This window comes from Podarcis vaucheri (genome assembly GCF_965113315.1).
Source record: "Podarcis vaucheri genome assembly, chromosome: 12".
NCBI lineage: Eukaryota > Metazoa > Chordata > Lepidosauria > Squamata > Lacertidae > Podarcis > Podarcis vaucheri.
The window spans coordinates 29,870,893-29,889,504 of record NC_138750.1 but is presented as its reverse complement, the minus strand read 5'-3'; positions in this window follow the sequence as shown (position 1 = coordinate 29,889,504).

Genomic DNA, 18,612 nt, shown 5'->3' with positions numbered 1-18,612 from the left:
TTCCTAATGTTATGATTAAAACATGTATTCATGAAACTGATGTTTTAGTATATTGAGAATATGGTAATGCCAAATCTTCTAATGTGCATTCATCATACCATTTTGCATATGATCACATTTTTTGTCAAGGCCGTAGATTAAAGCTTTCTTATCTCTGAATTTTAAAGATATCATGCATGATTCCTTATTTAAAAACAAAAAACAAACACACAACAGAGAACAAGAATGCCCAACATATGTTTAAAGTTAACAAATGCCACTAGTATTTATTTTCACTACATCTATTTGCAACATGTTATTTAAAATTTTATTTTTGCTATAAATGTTTAGAAGAAAGTATCATATTGTTGATATTTTACATACATAAACTATATTTAGCTGGACATCTTTCACCTACACTCTCTTGTAAAATCCATGGCATGCCTTATATTCAACAGTGCCATATATTATCCCACCTATATTTCACGTGATGGGAAAATCCAATGTGTACCACACAAAGGTCTTTGGAAAAGAGACAGGTTACAAATGTGATCTGATGGTGATAACAATTTTATTTTACAAGTAACTCACTACTGATGACTTTTTAAGTTTCAGAAGGGTAGCCATTTTGGACTGTTGCAACTAAAGGAACAAATGGCACAGTCCTATTCATGTCTACTCTAAAGTAAGTGTCACTGAATTCAGTGGGGCTTACTCTCAGGTAAGTGTCTCTAGATTGCAGCCAGTGTCTTGTGGCACTTTCAAGAATGACAGTTTATATTTATGCCACAACTAAGGTGGCACAAAATTGTTGTTTTTTAGAAAGCTTGCACAGTGGTGGTGGTTCTGAAGTCTATTGTCTAAAATCCCTTTAAAGCATGTTGGCCACAAACACTGCATTAGCTATGAAGTCGTATTTTGGTTCTAGACTCTATGGTCATTCTTGAATGTGACCTCCCCCCCCCCCCCGATCTTTTAGGAGCCACATTACCTGTGATCATATCTGAATCTTCTCCAGCCTCAAAGGCCACCAAATTCTCCCACCTGTCTGGTCCAGAAAGCATGCAGCACAGACCACACAAGGAGCCAATGAACTTTGATCCACAAATCTAAATCCACCTCCCTGCACAGTCCTCAATTAAAAATTATGCATGTGTGATTTAAAGCTACATACTGCCCCTCACTTATGCATACAATACAAGAAAGGCCAAGGGTTATTTTTCTAGGCTTCTATCCTATAGCCACTTACCTTGGCATAAGTCCCGTTGAACTCAATGACACTGATTTCAGTTGTGTGTACAAATGCAGAGGACTGTGTATGTAGTGTTACTGTAGAAATATGGCCAAAAAGGAACTAGCCAGTTCTGATGGTTAGAGTACTGGATTAGAAATGGGTTAGACCCACATTCAAATCCCCATTCAGACACAAAGTTCCCTAGCTAACCATGGGGCGCTCATGGTAGACGTTGCCTACCTCACAGCATTGCTGTTGGAATATTCTCACAAGCTTCCTGTGAAGATAAAAGAGGTTTGGATTGGTTCCAAAGTGCTTGTGCCAAAGAGCAGGACAAAAAGAGCATAAATAGCTAAATAGTCCTTGATAAACTCATTTAACCATATATTCAGGACTGATTGAATTTAGTGCTGGCTAATTTCTTAACTAAAATACAATTTAGATATCTTTTCTTGAACTCTTGTTTGGTGAGTAACTCCTGCTCTGCTCTCCCTGCAGATTTCTTTAACTGCAGCATATTCCCATGACAACACCGGATACCTTATCCGTGTAATTTTGACATCCCTTTATTTTAATTCTAGCAGACACTGACCACAAGAGGGCACAAAAGGGTTTTTGTTGCGATTTGTGTGAATTCGTTAGCTAAGTTTTCCGGGCCTGGATCTATGTAGTTTATCATTCATTTTAAAACATACTTTTGCTTTTAAAATGATTGAGGTATCATTACAGAATAAGCAGTGCCACACTAAATAAACCACCAACCATCATGACTAAGTTGTCCCATTGATTTCAATGGGATCCAAGTTCTGATAACTTCTCAATTCAGCCCATCACCTGTACATTTTTTAAAAAAACGTGCTCTCTATTCTAGGCCAACAGAGGTTGCTAATGTGAGCCCATAGAGGCCTCCCCTGCCACACACACTTGGAAAAAGCATTCTGTTGTAGCCAATAGAAGTGGGGGGGGGGTAGGTGGGGGTGCAGGAACCACCAAGTGGGTTGTGAATAGTGTTGCCATACATCCAGGATTTCCGGAATACTGCAGTTGGCAGCAGTTCCTGGGTGGAAATCGTGAAAAAATGTCCAGGAAAATCCAGACATATGGCAGTGCCATTTTTCCATAAAAATGCGGTAGCTTTAAAATGGCATTTTGCAATGCAGAACTTAAAAACCCTAGTCTAAGGAACAGTGCTTGCGATGGATTTAGGAGGCATATTTGGAAGCCAAACTACAAGCCTGAAATGTGTCTTTGTGTGGAAAAATAGTTTCTGTAACTAGGAAGTCTGTTTTTCTTTAATCTGCAATAATTAATGCTAGGGAAAGGTTTTTAAGGGAGTTTGACAGAGAGTTTACTTATACTATAAAGAATATTCATTTTATTTATTTATTTTATTTTAAGATTTCCCATGGTCACCATGCTAACATTGGATGAGACATCTGAACTTCATCATGAACTTCAACTCATTTCAACTCATATTTTGTATTTTTCATGTGAAACTGGATGCTTTTAATATCGGTATCTCTTGATGGTTTTTATTTGAGCAGGCTTGAAATTATTATTGTTATTTATTAAATTTGTATACTGCTCTTCGTCAGGAGATCACAGGGCAGTTCACAACATAAAAAACCAAAATGAGAGCATAAATTATGTAATAAAACAAACAAACCAATACACCACTCTCACGAATACATTGTAAGGCCATAGAATTTTAATCAGCCAAAGGCCGGGTTATAGAGAAACATTTTTGCCTGGCACCTAAAGATAAGCAGTGAAGGTGCCAGACAAGCATTCCACAAATGAGAAGCCACCACCGAAAAGGCCCATTTTTGCTTTGTGGCCCTCTAGGCCTCTCCTGGAGGGGGCACATGAAGAAGGGCCTCAGATGATGATCACAGGGTCCAGGTTGGTTCATACGGGGAGAGGCAGTCTTTGAGGTATTGCGGTCCCAAGGCATTTAAGGCTTTATGGGTCAAAACCAGCACTTTGAATTGGGCTTGGAAACTAATTGGCAGACAGTGCAGTCGGGGTACGATCGGTGTAATATGCTCCAACTGTCTTGCTCCGGTGAGCAATCTGGCCACTGAATTCTGCACCGACTGAAGTTTCTAAACCGTCTTCAGAGGCAGCCCTACATATAACACATAGCAGTAATCTAACCTAGAAGTTACAAGAGCACACGCAACAGAAGTGAGGGGTGCAGCTAGGCCGCCAGCCGAAACTGATGGAAGGCACTCTTTACTGCTGAGGCCACAGCAAAGGATCCAGATGTTCCCACAAGCTACCGTACATACCTGCTGCCTGCCCTTGCTTCCCCCCCCCCAAGCAGCTCCCCACAAAGGGGCACCCCTCTGGTCAGCCCAGATCTCGATACTTCTCTCACTCCCAGATGGATTCTCAATCAGTCATTCAGTGGGGCAGGCTTTCCTCTGCCAGCCAAAGATGCAAAAAGGCTGGCTTCCTCAAGTGGAGGAGGAATTCCTGGCCGGATGAACAGCTCACTTCCCCCTCCGATGATCTCTGGCTGCTGCTGCTACCTCTGAGAGCAAAATGTCAGTTCTTTGCAGAAGCTGCCAACCCTCAAATTCCAAATAACGCCACATGTTAACTATCATATGCTCTCATTTAAAAAACAACAACACTGCATGTCAATTATCAAATACTGTTAAATATCAGATATCAAACACTGAATTAAAATATAATTGGACGTTAAACACAAAACATTTGACGTTTTCCCCACAACTTACATCCATGTCAGAAAAAGTGCCATCTGCTTAATTGTTGTCTTTCTGACTTGTCAGTCATATTGATTTATATGCCACTAGCCGAGTTGCAAAGACTAAGCAAATTAAAAATTAATATAGTATGGGTGCCATGTGCTAAAAACTAAGTAGTGGATTTTTCTGAAAAAGAAAAAAAGCAACATTTTCATTTTGTTCCAGCTTTCTAAAGTAAGTGTATTAACTGTTTTTAATAGTGTTCTAGTCAGCATAACTGGCAGGGCCTGGAGGAGTGTGTGGCAGAGGCCACAGGGCCAGAGTCCGATACAGGGAAAGGGGGCAGCAATTTATGGGGTTTTGCGCCTCCTGCGAGGCAGGAGCCAGGGCTAGAAGGACAAGATGAGCCAGGGGTGGAGGAACAGAGGGTCCCTGAAGCAGGGTGGTAGAATCCCCTCTATCCCCTTCCCAGCTGTTCCCCAGGGTCAGGAGGGGCTTGAAGAGACGGGCATAGTGGCAACTTAGGTGTAGGAGAAGTCACAGGTTGCTTGTGCAAGCTTCATCAGGTGAGGGTACTTAAATTCAGGTGGGGGCATGGTCGCACTGTTGCTCCAATAAAATGGCTCTGCTTTTCGGGGGGGGCCTGTGTTGTGGGCGGCAACCTGGGACCTCCCAGTGACCCGGCTGTGGGCAGAGGGATGCTGCCCATGTCATTAGGACTCCAAGCCATCGTGTCACGCCCCCTGGCTGACCAATCGAGTTAGCCAGGGGGTGTGGCCATATGGCGTCTAAATTGCAGTGTGGCTGGGGAGGGCAGCCTCCATTCGTCTCCTCCAGCGGATCTCCCAGCCCACCCACCCTCTTTTCTTGTGTTGCTTGACCATGGCCTTGCTATGACTAATGTTGGTCACCTGGTTGTTGGGGCCGGGTAGGAATTTTTCCATTTTGCAAAGTGGCACCAGCCATTTGGTTTTCGCCTACCTAGTAGCAATCATCACAACTTTGTAAGGTTAGGCACTGGGTAAGCCTTGTCATCTCCTGCCTACCTAGCAGTTCGAAAGCACGTCAAAGTGCAAGTAGATAAATAGGTACCACTCCGGTGGGAAGGTAAACGGCATTTCCGTGTGCTGCTCTGGTTCTCCAGAAGCGGCTTAATCATGCTGTCACATGATCCGGAAGCTGTACGCCGGCTCCCTCGGTCAATAAAGCAAGATGAGCTCCACAACCCTAGAGTCGGTCACAACTTGACCTAATGGTCAGGGGTCCCTTTACCTTTACTTAAGCCTTGTCATGGGAGGGGCAGTTGTTGCCTCTGGCCTACCCCTCCCCGTTTAGGGTATCCCATTAAAGGGATCCAGGGGTATGATTCCTGTCCGAAGCCTGGGCGTGGTATAGGGCCATGCCATGACCCCATCAGTGACCCTGGGGGTACTCAATTGATGTATATCATGGGGCTCCCCCTATCGGTGGTTGACCCTTACGGGACTCCTGCAGACAGGCAGGAGTCAGGAGATAGTATTGCTTCACGCAATTGCCTAAGTGAAACCGCTCACATCTGTAACCAATACAATTGTGGCCAAATTTATCCCCTTAACCCAACATGTTTGTGTCTGTGAGTTTATTTCTGAGGGAACTGAGGGGCTTGGAGCCTCGTCACGCAATCAAGCTCAGAGCACATGCCTGAGGAGAGGATGCCAGCTGCTTAGTCCCCAGAAGCTTGTGTGTGTGTGTGATTTGCCAAAAAATAATTAAACTATTTCCTCCTTGAACTAGGTGTCCTCAATTCAACCACATGGCCTGATCAATTCAGGGAAACACCACTGTGAATACTAGATTCTACAAATGCACTGACACAACCAGGTGTAAAACAGCAACAACCAAAATCTTCTACTGTGTGGCAGAGTGGGAAACTCCAACTCCCAACAGCCTTAGCATGGCCAAAAGTCAGGTATGATGGGAATTGTAGTCTAACAACTCAGGGTGGGGAGCTGTACATTGGCTACTCCTGGCTTACAGTTCAAATGTTCCTAACAAAAGCTGCAGGACATGGGGTGGAGGAGTAACCCAAAATTATATCACAAAATCCATCCAGAGATTTAAACTCATAAAAGAAATATCTGAGGATGTGGACATTCTTTTTATTCATTCTGAGCAAAAACACTTGTATCATTGCTGGCAGCAAAGAAATGGTATACTACTACCTAAGCGAATCAGTTCTTTTCTGCTCAAAGACTGTCTCGGAGGACAAGATGTAACTAAAAGACTAGATGGAATCAGACTGAGACCAGAAGTTGATCCTTAACAGGATTTCCTGTTAATAGAAAATTCTATTTAATATTATTGATGTGGGCGTTACGGCGCTCCAGAGCATGTCACCTTCTTGGAAAGCCCTGTAATTCCTTTAGTAAGACAACTGTAAAGAACTCTGCCTCTCCTTTGATAACTGACCCAGAGGGTATTTTACGGAGTTCAAAGAGATGGAAAAGATATGAATTTCCCCCCTTAAAGGAAGACTCCCTGTGGAACAAGATACAGAAAATATATATACTGTTTTCTTTTTCTTTTTTTTAAAGGCTCAGTGATCAATTCCATGCCGCTTCCAAAAACCTATTTGAAAAGAATTTCAAGTTTATGATATAAAGCATTCAAAAAAGGGAAAGCAAATTAATTGCATTGTCAGTCCTACTTACTCACTTGCTCACACTTATTTCCCCCAGAAGATGCCTGATTATTATTTTTTTCAAAGCTTAGACTTGCACATATCAAACATCTTTCAGAGCAATCCTAAACTCAAATTATGCTGGCTGGGAGAGCTATGGCATTTGGTGGAAGCCACACTACGCTGGCAGAGGACTAGATATGTCATGGCATGACAGATGGGCTGACAGAATTGTCCAAATGTGCCCATGGAACATTCTGCCAGTCATAGGAGCCAACTCCTAGGAGCCGAGGTCCCTTCGGGCCCCCCAGTAAAATATTTGAGGGGGCCGGGCTGTCCCAAAGTTGATGGGCATTGCCATTCAAAGGATGTGCATGCACCACATCATGTGATTGATTGTGCGGAGCAGGATTTAACCCCCCCCCCATTTTATTCAAGTTGGCACCCCTGCCATGTGTGCCAACTTCCTATATTCACCCATATCCTATATTCACCAGGGCAAACAGTGCCAGGAGCATGGCAAAGCTGCTCCTGCCCCATACATAGTCCCCCGCCCTCTACCCCCAGGCCAGGAAGAGAGAGAGTGAGGAAGGAAGGGGAAAGGCCAGAAATGCAGCACAGCTCCCCCGCCCCCAGTATGCGACCAGGAGCAGCGAGGAATGGAGCAGCTTGTATTCAGGTATTTTTTCTCTCCCCCCCCCCCCCCCCGCCAAATTCTAAAGTTGCGGTTTATATTCAGATGTGGCTTATATTTGGGCCAATATGGCAACTATCTTGGACCTGATCCTCACCAACAGGGAAGAACTAGTCAATGAGGTGGAAGTAGTGGGAACCCTGGGAGGAAGTGACCACATCTTCTTGGGATTCACTATACAGAAGCAAGGGGAAAGTGAGTGCCATCTGGACTTTAAAAAAGTTGATTTCAAACAGCTTAAGGAACTACAGAGTGAGATCCCATGGAGTTCGTGGTGGATGGTTCTTAAATTGTAAACAATTCCAACTAGAAAGAAAAGTAAGAGGCATCTGCTTTTGAGTGACTGCTCAACACCTACTTTAAATCTGTCTTCATCCGAAAGGAAAGCAGTGCCCAACCTGGTGATATTAGGATAAATGATGCAGAGAAGGAGTTGTAGCCCAAGAAGAGGCATTTCTAGGCTCCCTTGCACCCAGGCTGCCCTACTGGGTGCTCTGCCACTCAGAGCCAGAGTGGAGAGGCATGATTTTGGTTCTCCCCCTGGGCCTGCGCCCATGGTGGGTATCAACCTGGCTAACCCCTAGGTATGTCCCTGTGCCCAAGATAGGTGGTAAGGGAATGCCTGACTACTTCGAAAGAATTCAGATCTCCAGGGCCTAATGAACTGCATCCAAGGGTACTAAAGGAGCTTGCAGATGTAACCTCAGAGCCTCTTTCTATAACCTTTGACAATTCTTGGAGAGCAGGTGAGGGCTATCGTCAGCACTTACATCTTGAAAACATAGAATTGCCAGATAGAATTGCTTTGGCCACCTAAATAATCATGCAAAACAGGCTTAAATCTGCTGGCCTTTTATGTAACATGAGCATATTAATAAATAGATTTACTGGACCTATCCTTTTGAGTGGAGAGACTGCACACTTGTTCCACTTTAAATAACCGGAAATAGTTTGGTCTAACATTGCCTCTTCATGACAAAAGGAAACCTCATTTCTTTACTTTTGTTTTCACCCACTTCAGGCTATTTCCTACGGTGAGCATTGGAAACTGATGTAAGAGGTGCCAAGGGGTTGTCATTAATAGGAAGATCATGAACAGAGATTCAATATTTGCCCTTTCTAAAAGGTTTCAGAGCCACTGTACTAATGGCATCCCCACAGAGTGGAAATGTGAACATATATGTCCATGCCAGTTTTAAATGCAGGCTATGCCAGTGGCACAATAAATCAACTGCTTTGGTAGCTCTTTTGTGCTGCTCTGGAACACAGATGATCGCCTGTTTTATTTCCTAGCTACAGATAAAACATCTCACCACTGAGTCTGTGCTTGCAGCTTTTACTCCTATGTGAAGCTAATACAACTATGTAGTCCATGCTCACCCCATACAAGCAATATAAAAAGGTAAAAGGACTCCTGACAGTTAAGTCCAGTCGCAAACGACTCTGGGGTTGCAGTGTTCATCTCGCTTTACAGGCCGAGGGAGCCAGCGTTTGTCTGCTCTGCAGACAGTTTTTCCGGGTCATGTGGCCAGCATGACTAAGCCGCTTCTGGCGCAATGGAACATCGACACCAGAGCAGTGCACGGAAACACCGTTTACCTTCCTGCCAGAGTGGTATCTATTAATCTACTTGTACTTTTTGGGGTGCTTTCAAACTGCTAGGTTGGCGGGAGCTGGGACCGAGCAACGGAAGCTCACCCCATTGCAGGGATTCGAATCACCGACCTTTTGATCGGCAAGCCCAAGGCTCAGTGGTTTAGACCACAGCGCCACCTGCATCCCATACATGCAATATAAGGTAAAAGGTAAAGGTACCCCTGCCCGTACGGGCCAGTCTTGACAGACTCTGGGGTTGTGTGCTCATCTCACTCTATAGGCCGGGAGCCAGCGCTGTCTGCAGACACTTCCGGGTCACGTGGCCAGCGTGATGAAGCTGCTCTGGCAAGCCAGAGCCGCACACGGAAACGCTGTTTACCTTCCCGCTAGTAAGCGGTCCCTATTTATCTACTTGCACCCGGGGGTGCTTTCGAACTGCTAGGTTGGCAGGCGCTGGGACCGAGCAACGGGAGCGCACCCCACCGCAGGGATTCGAACCGCCGACCATGCGATCGGCAAGTCCTAGGCGCTGAGGTTTTACCCACAGCGCCACCCGCGTCCCTACATGCAATATAAATACATACAAAAAGCAGGCATTATACCCAGCATGGGCTTTCTTCTGTTAAAATTGTTAAAATATGAGGGAGTTGGCAAAAAGTTAGTTAGAACATTAAGAGGGTCATGGAATCATAGAACTGAGGCATTGGAAGGGATCACAAGGGTCCTCTAGTTCGACCTTTGCAATGTAGGAATCACAGTTAAAGAATCACTGACAGATGAACATCCAAACTGTGTTTGAAAGCCTCCAATGAAGGAGAGTCCACCACTTTCTGAGGTGGCCCCTCCCGCTGTCGAACAGCTATTACTGCCGGAAAGTTCTTCCTAATGTTTAGTCGAAAGTGCCTTTCTTTTAATTTGAGGAGGGGGTGGCCATTGGCAAACGGAGTGAGCACATGCCAGGGACACAGCCCTGGTGACCAGCAAGTGGACTGAGGGGTCATGCCAAAGGCAACTGTTTAGGACCATGGACTAAAAAACGCCTTGGCTGCGCTGGGCCACAAGGGTTCACCTGACAACTTCATTTATATTTCACAAAATTTATGCACTACTTGATCGTAAAAACAAACAAAATGGTTTGCAAAACAGTGAAATCAAGAAAAAGTTACATACAAAAGTAAAAATACTCAAAAGAGTTTACAATTACCTCAACTTCCTAAGCATCTGGGTGGGCTTGTCTAAATGAGAATGTTTTCAGCAGGTACCGAAAAGAGTACAGGCTTTGACCTATAAAGATTTAAACAGCTCAGGACCACAATACCTCAAGAATTACCGTATTTTTTGCACCATAACACTCACTTTTTTCCTCCTAGAAAGTAAGGGGAAATGTCTGTGCGTGTTATGGAGGGAATGCCTATGGGTGGCATGCCTACGGATTTTCCTCCTCTAAAAACTATGTGCGTGTTATGGCCGGGTGCGTGTTATAGAGCGAAAAATACGGTACCTCTTTCCATGTAAACCTTCCCAGACCCTGAGATCACCTTCTGAGGCCCTTCTTCGTGTGCCCCTTCTCAAGAGGTCTGGAGGGTGGCAACATGAGAACGGGCCTTCTCTGCAGTGGCTCCCCGTCTGTGGAATGCTCTCCTCAGGAAATTTCACCTGGCACCTTCATTATACATCTGTAGGCACCAGGCAAAAATGTTCTGTTTTAACCAGGCCTTTGGTTGATCCGATTTATATCCTATGCCCTTTGTGTGTGTTTTTGGTGAGGGTGCCTTGGGTTTTGGGTTGTTTTTATTTTTATGATGTATTTTGTGGTTTTATATCTTGATTTATATCTTGAGACCCCTGGGTATAGGGCAGTATATAAATTCTAATAATAATAATAATAATAATAATAATAATAATAATACAAAAAGGTGCCTGCTTGATCTCAATAGACAGGCAGTTCCAAAGTGTAGGCACTGGCACGCTAAAAAATCGAGTTCTTACAAATGTGGAACTGGTATCATGTGGCACCTGTAGTAGTGTCAATTCCACAGATTGAAGCGGTTGAGTGGGCTGATGTGAGGTATGATAATGGGAACATTCTTGTATATAATAGCGCATCCACCACCACTCTGTGGTTATCTAGGGGTATAAGTCACAGGGACTCCACGTGGACTGCATCTTCAGAATCCCGAAAGCCTGCTTATCACTATCATGGTGGCCCAGTATAGTCTATTGTACTGTGTCATGGGCCTCGAATATTTGTGGGTGATGGAGTTAAAATGGTTTCAGTGGGTATCCATAGCCATGTGTTTTTTCCCCTAACAGAAGGAGGGGAATCCTTGCTCTGTGAGGCGGTATGTGTCTCAAAAGTGGATGTTGCAACAGGTGGGCATCTCAGGTGCGGAAGGTCTGGATGCTTGAAGGAGCGTTCCAAACCTCTCTCCACAGGGCCAGTCCTCTGTAAGGTGGTGTTATGTACTGAGCTTGGATCCTAGAATAGGCAGGTAGGATCCTAGAACGCAGCAACCTGAATGCAGCCTGCAGGAGTCGCCCAATCAGGCACCAGGAGGAAATGAATCAGCCTATTACTAGAACAATAGGCAGGTATGATCCTTGAATGCAGCAGCTGATTGGCCTGCAGGAGCAACCCAATCAGGCTCCAGGAGGGGAGCAGAATCAGCCAATCAGACGGAACCCATTGTGTAAATAATGTATATAAAGCCAGAGGTTTTGGGGAAAATTTATTCACTGTTTTCTACAAGCTGCAATAAAGAGCATGAAATCAGTACTCAACTCTGAGTATATTTCAGGGTGAATTTTACCTTATAATATGGAGTACTTTTCTTCCTGCCCAACAAAGAAGGAGAGATAGGAACACTCTAGCACTCATGCTTCAGCTAAGGGTGTATAGGCTCCCTTGGTGGACTCAAGTCCACTTTGTTGGATACAAGAAGTGAAATCTTAGCTGGGAGCAATGTAAAAAGAGGAGTTGAAATGGCAATGACATGCAAAAATTACAGGCAATGATAATTAGAGGTGAAATTTATGTTAAATAGGGATAACTTCACAGTAGCAGATGGGTGATCATTTGTGTAACATTTTTGAAATTATTGCAGCAATACACGTAGTGGGGCAAAGAATCACACACAAGAAACAGCCATAAATAAAGTAGGTATCTGTCCATTGGTCAGCTAGTAAACACGTATATTGTGATAAATTTGTCTCAAAAGTGAATGTCTCATTTAACCGGTTTTCTTTTCTTTTTTCTTTCTTCTTCTTTGGCAATCACTCGTAGCTGAGTAAGATTGTCTCCCTTAAACAGTTTTAACAATGAGTCCGTAAGTGACTGTGGAGGCCAATTCTGGATCCACAGGTCTTTCCACAGTGAGGACATTGGTTTCTGGATGGGAGTTGATTATGGAGTGGATTTGTCAAGCGTGCCTTCCTCTTAGCATGTTTCTCCCTTGCGTCCTGAGTTCAAGTGTCTTCAAAACCTTTGGTAAACACCTTTGGTAAAGGCTGTTCTCCAACTGGAGTGCTCGCAGGCCAGTGTTTCCCAGTTGTCAGTGTTTATACTACATTTTTTTTAGATTTGCCTTGAGACAGTCTTTAAACCTCTTTTGTTGACGACCAGCATTACGCTTTCCATTCTTAAGTTCAGAATAGAGTAGTTGCTTTGGAAGACGATCATCAGGCATCCGCACAACATGACCAGTCCAACGAAGTTGATGTTGAAGAATCATTGTTTCAACACTGGTGATCTTTTCTTCTTCCATCACTTGGGAAGACAGGCAAACTAATATCAGTGTTTCTTTTCTTTATTTATAGCTTACCTAAATATGCTTTAATGTGACCATTGGTGTTTTTGAGTGGTTTGATCTGTTCTTTCCAATCGTACTGTTACTGATGCTTAACAAAATGTTGCTATTGTCTTTTTATTTTTATTTTTGCATTACTAACACAGTTGCTACCTGTCTTGGGTGCTATATGTAGAAAGGTGGATTATAAATTGAATTTATAACAATATAGATTAAATAACAGATTAAGTTTTCCATGTAGTCCCTTGCTTTGGGCAAATGTACAGCATTGGTTGTTTTTTCTCATCACTCTTCACCCCCATCTTCCAAGAGTTCAGACCACATCCTGTTAAACTGATCAAACCTCCATTTATTTTAATGAAGATAGAGTGCGCTGTTAATGTGCATATTTCAGCATACACAGATTCACAGTTCACTTTAATGCCCACTTTTCTGAACATTTAAATAATGCAACAAGTTTTTTGTATACCAAGTTAGACTGGGTGTTAAGACCCATCTTTTTAGCTTAATGGTGTCTTCGCTGCAACTAGCTTAATGGCTTTGGCACAGTGTTCCTTCATTTGTCATTACAAACATGTATTTCAGCAGGAAACCACATCAGTTGAATTAGGATTTCCTGTTGAGCTTTCAGAGCAGTCAAAAGCTGTTGAAGCGTCTGGGTAGTTTACAGTTGTTATCTACCATTATAGGAGATACAACTTTGACATAAAAACACTTTAGTAGTTCTTCACTGGTAGACTAAAGTGTCTGGGTTACATGGTGTCAAATTAGTTCTGTCCACCTTTGTAGATTGCTTGCAGAAACATGCAGCTACTGGTGCTAGCAAAGTACAATAAATTGCAGCCTAAGAAAGCTGCCTTTGATGTCAGACAACTCTGCTTGTGCTCCAAGATAAAAAATACGTACACACAACCATAAATCAAGGTGCACTTCTTAGGCAGATGGAGATCTGTTCATGGCCATGCTCTTTTCCTACCTCCAAGTAAAAGAGGTTGAACTCTTTTATTTCTTAGCAACAACGTTTTCAAGCATCACATAATTCCAAGGAGTATCAGAAAGCAATTTTCTTTTCTCTCACACATAATAACTAAACCTTGAAGAAAAAGCAAGAATTTTGATATGATTTATAAGTTGATTTTTATTTTTTTTAAAAAGAAGAAACTCTGTTTTTTCTGTCACACAAAAAGCACTTCTCATGTGTCTGTCATAATTCAATCAAAGAAAAAACAAGCATGACCACTATGAAAGAACAGGGACATTTTCTTAAGATATTGCTCTCAATTTCTCCTTTTTAGAAAAACATTAAGTCACCGCTGTACCCTGGGAAGATGACAGACTGGAAGTCAATGGCACTTGCAATTTAAATGTGTTCAAAACTGAGGTGTTGGTTGAAATGGGTTAGTGGAAACGTACTGTATTTTTCGTTCTATAAGATGCACCAGACCATAAGACACACCTAGTTTTTGGAGGAGGAAAAGAAGAAGAAAAATATTCTGAATCCCAGAAGCCAGAACAGCAAGAGGGATCTGGCTTCTGGGATAGCCTCTTGCTGTCCTGGCTTATGGGATAGCCGTGGGCAGCCTCTCCCGGGCAGGGGGATGAAGGCTCCCCCAAGAGCCGTGCTCTCTTTAAAGAGCGCACGGAGTGTGTGTGTGGCTCTTGGGGGCTTTTCCCCAAGAAGGGAGAAGGGCAGCCCTTCTCCCTCCTCGGAGAAAAGCCCCCAAGAGCCGCACACACGCTCCACGTGGCTCTTTAAAGGGAGCGCTGATCAGAGCCTCCCGCCTGCATCCGCTTCATAAGACACACACACGTTTCCCTTTACTTTTTAGGAGGGGAAAAGTGCGTCTTATAGAGTGAAAAACACGGTAACTCCATGTCTACAGTCACTACTAAACATTATTACCTCTAGACTTTGAAACATTTGGCTATGACATTCATGGAAGTACACCATGGTTAACACTGCTTACAGCCCTAGAGATGTATCCATGTTCTAAAACATTCTTAAATAATCAATGTAAACCCCCCCCAAAAAACCACCACTGTCCACTGGGCAGTATCTGACTAAACAGATCCTCTAGTGGAAATGCTTTTGGCTATGCAAAGGAAAAGCTCTTCCTCTTCTCTCCCCACGCATTCCTGTATCTCCTTAAATCTGTTTTGAGTTTCCCCCCATTCCTCCAGAGCAGATCTGTGATCTGTGTGGAGGGCACAGGGAGAGGAGAGCGAGGGGAAGTTCTGTTGCACAAGTGCATGTCATTATGGTAATTGGTAGATCGATTTAGTTGGATAATGCCCATCTCTAGCAGCATGCGAATACTGCAAGGTATAGGTCAGCCTTTTAAATAAGCCCCCATTAAAGTTACTAGCCTGCAAAAATAATAATGGGTGGCTTGCAGAAGTAGAACAGAGTTCCTGCAGCAGCACTTCTATGATTGTGTGTATTTCTACAATTGGGTGCAGTTGCCTGCATGCAATTCCTTGGGGCCTATGGCCACTAGGCTAGTGCTTTCATGTGGCAATTAAAACTGTACTAAGCCTTAATTATATGAACAGAATCTTGGTTTTAAAAGGTTGTACTGCACACCAATCCTAGGTACTTTTTCAGGCAGGCTGCTCCTATGCAGTTAAGCACTCCTATGCCCACTGAAACAGATTCATCAAACATGCCTACACTCTGCATAGGATTGTAGCCTCAATGTGTATTTCTTTATTATTCAGACAGCTCATTTCAGCACCACACTGCGGCTCTTTAAGCATGTGAGGAAACCTGTGTGGTGTTGGCATACAATGATGATTATGGAACTGTCCCCACAAAGGAAAACTAGCAAGTAGAGCCTGATTTTATGCAGGGTTACTCAGAAGTATCACCATGTCTTCAACTGAACTTATTCCCGAATAAATGTGTATAGGATTTCAGCATAAGTTCCAATTACCCATGAAACTGAATCACAAAAATCTCTTTTGCTACAAAATACTTTATCTGAGAGTTTGCAGTACCCCACTATAAGGTGCCCACTTCCCCCCACTTAAGGACAAAGAAAGAGCCCTATCTCAGCCCTACCACGTCCAGCGTTGTTCTCACAATGGACATGCAGATGAACATAATAATTCTGCCTATAAAACAGCATACTGGCTCCTATACCGGAAGAAATATAGCCATTATGACTAGTAGCCATGGATCTTATCCTCCATGGGTTTGTCTCGGCAAAATGCTTGTGCCTTTAACAGCTGCGTGGCAGGAGAAAACCCTGCAAACTGCACCTCCATGCTGAGAAAAGTATCACCTGTTGAAGTCTGCCTATTTCCTAATTGTTGATGGGAAAGGACGCCTGCCAGGAAAAAGTGGCAACTGCAGCAATCATTCTTCAGAAAAGGTTTTACGTTAAGGAATGTTGGAACATTCAGAAGTAGCTGCCTATGCTCCTGGCCTACATTGCTGTATAGAGTAGCAGGAAGCAACCTCCTCTCCAAGTGTGATTTTAATCAAAGGAATTTTGGTCATGATTTAAGTTGTCGTGAAGGGACAGTAGACATGAACCTGCCCCCTTCTCTTCACATTGCATCTACACACACTTTTAAAGGTGGGCAGAAATACTTGGGCAGAAAGGTATTTCCTATTAAAATAAAAAAACTACCTATCTTCCTTGCTAGTTTCTTCTAATGGCTTAGGACAGTGATGGCCAAACTCAGCCCTCCAGTTTATTTGGGACTATAATTCCCATCATCCCTGATCACTGGTCCTGTTAGCTAGGGATGATGGGAGTTGTAGTCCCAAAACAGCTGGAGGGCCACGTTTGGCCATCACGGGCTTAGGACATGCTTTGTGCAAATTACGTTTCACTTCAACTAGTAGTCCAAGGCCACCTGAAGGAGGCAGTAGTAAGACCATTCCAGAAGAGGCCTTCACTAGAGCCAGAAGAACTCTTTCGTCCCCCATGTTGTTCAATATCTGCATACAATTGCTGAGTGGAGTGTGTTGTCACCAGTATGCCGATAGGTAAAGGTAAAGGACCCCTGGACGGTTAAGTCCAGTCAAAGGCGACTAAGGGGTGCAGTGCTCATTTCACTTTCAGGCCGAGGGAGCCAGCGTTTGTCCACAGACAACTTTCCGGGTCAAGTGGCCAGCAAGATTAAACCGCTTCTGGCACAACGGGACACTGTGACAAGTGCCAGAGCGCATGGAAACAACGTTTACCTTCCCACCACAGTGGTACCTATTTATCTACTTGCACTGGTGTGCTTTCAAACTGCTAGGTTGGCAGGAGCTGGAACAGAGCAACGGGAGCTCACGGATTCGATCTGCCAACCTCTCAAACAGCAAGCCCAAGAGGCTCAGTGGTTTAAACCAGAGCCACCCGCGCTAATAACACACAGCTGTTTCTCCTCCTCCTTTTCTGTAGGTGAGGCAGTGGATGTACTGAATTGGTGCCTGGTTGCAATAATGGACTGGGTGAAGCGTGACAAATTTAAGCTTAATCTGAACAAAACTGAGATACTGTTAGTGGGTGGTTCCTCTGACCAGCTGAGTGGTGTGAGGCCTGTCTCAGAAGGAACAGGCTCATAGTTTATGGGTTTGCCTGGATCCATTGCTCTTACTTGAGGCCCAGTGCCTTCCAACAGCTTATGCTGGTGGCCCAAATATGACCATATCTGGACAGGAATAATTTGGTTGCAACAAACTATGCTCTGGCAACCTCAAGATAGCCCTATCGCAATGAGTGTTATATGGGGAAATGGTCCAGAAGCTTCAATTAGTGCATAATGCAACTGCCCAGTTATTAAGCGGTTTGAGGCGAACACCAATACCATAACACCAATTCTGTTACAGCTAGAATCATATGATTGTATGATTCTGGGCCCAATTCAAAATTATGATTTTGACCTTTACAGTTCTTTATGGCTCAGGATCTTCTGAAACACCTCTTCCAATATAAATCTATCCATATCCTGAGATCCTCATCTGATGGCATTCTCCCAATCTCATCTCTGAGGAAACCTCGGAAGAATATAAGAAGGGAGAGAGTATTTTTAGTTGTTGCTCCCTATCTTTCCCCAGTGAGGTGTGCCTGGTGCCTTCGCTGACTTCTTTTCAGTACCAGATTTAGGATGGTTTGTGCTGTTAGTATGCTGCCAAAGCTTCATGAGGTTGTTATGGGGGGTGGGTGGCGTTGTTTTGTATATCTTTATGTTTTATATGCCCTTTTTAATGAATGTGTTAATTTTATAATGTACTTACGGTTATGTTTTTAAATATGTTTTTAAGTTGCTTGGAGACATCTGTGAAACAAGTGACTAATATCTAATAGTAACAGATGCCTTGGCTGTGATTCCTGCATTGCAGGGGGTTGGACTGCGCGACTTCTCGTGTCCCTTTCAGTGTGGTGTAGTGGTTAAGAGGGGTAGTCTCGTAATCTGGTGAACTGGGTTCGCGTCTCCGCTCCTCCACATGCAGCTGCTGGGTGACCTTGGGCCAGTCACACTTCTCTGAAGTCTCTCAGCCCCACTCACCTCACAGAGTGTTTGTTGTGGGGGAGGAAGGGAAAGGAGATTGTTAGCCGCTTTGAGACTCCTTAAAAGGTAGTGAAAGGCGGGATATCAAATGCAAACTCTTCTTCTTCTTCTTCTTCTACAGTTCTGTGATTCTACGACTAATTAAGCACACTGCAGAGCTCAGGAAGATGGTGGGCATAAAACGGTGCTAACCAGATCATCTAGATGAGATCAGTGGATAGTGCTGTGTTGGCATTTTCCAGCAGCTCTCAAAGCGGTAAATGTGGCAATGAAAGCAGGACAGTAAACTGAGCTTGCAGCCACAAGTTCTCCAGATCTCACCTCAGAGGCTTGAATCTCCTGGAACCCAAAGATAGTGAAGGTTGTTACATAGGCTACTGCCTAAGAAGACCCCCAAGATGCAAGGAAATTACAGACTA